Source organism: Boleophthalmus pectinirostris, unplaced genomic scaffold (assembly GCF_026225935.1).
Source record: "Boleophthalmus pectinirostris isolate CB_2022bp ecotype Guang Dong unplaced genomic scaffold, ASM2622593v1 HiC_scaffold_22, whole genome shotgun sequence".
NCBI lineage: Eukaryota > Metazoa > Chordata > Actinopteri > Gobiiformes > Gobiidae > Boleophthalmus > Boleophthalmus pectinirostris.
The window spans coordinates 17,209,738-17,210,668 of NW_026571190.1; positions in this window are offsets into that span (position 1 = coordinate 17,209,738).

Sequence of the window (931 nt, forward strand, 5' to 3'; positions counted from 1 at the left end):
TAGATTGGCCATAATTCTAATATGTTAACTTAACCATATAATTTGTCAGTACATAATAAAGTTTGTCCATTGGTAATTTACGAAGTGAGCATACGGTACTTGTGTGAAAAAACTGAGGTATTTGTACTTTACTTATTAAGATCCTGCCTAGTTTTGAGTCCAAGTCCTGGTTATGAGCAAACAAAAATAAATTCATCCAATTAAAAAACAAGAAATCAGTTCAGTCATTTCTTCTCGTGACCAAATCTGCACGATTCTCCATCAAGATTGATAATTACGTTTGACTTTTTTGTTCTTAAAATCTGCGTCAAATTCATTTACTTTGCTACACTCAAAGTATCTTTTTTAAATTAACTCTAAAATACAATCTGATTCTATGAATGAATGTTTTTTACCTGGATTTTGGAAAGCATCAAGACGTTTTTAACATTAGCTTGTCAAGGCAGCACCCTTTTTTGATTTGTATTAGGTGGATTCTTCCTTCAAGTATGTCCAGTACTATTTCTAATTGATCTGAATTGATCACAAAATCTCATGTAGCGTAAAGTTTGTGCTCCTTATCCCAGTATCAGTCAGAACCAGTCGCCCATGGCCCGAGGTAATTCTCTCATCAAAGACCCAAATCTCCCTCTCCCCCTCCCTCCTCGTATTTGTGCGGCTCTTTTTTGCGGTGGCACTTCCAGCGGCTCCAATGTTTAAACTTCATATATCAGCCTCATTACGGCACCTCAAAGCTTTCCATCGATTCTAAAGGCGTTCATTTGAATTTTTAATCACACGTATGAACCAGTGCTGCGCTCAGCAACAATCCCACCAACCGCATCCATGGCTCCGCTCCTGCAGCTCTTTCAAAGTGCTTTTCCTCACAAGTTTTCAAGTTTGAACTGAACATCTTAATAACAATATTACTCCACTGACTTTAAGATCAGAG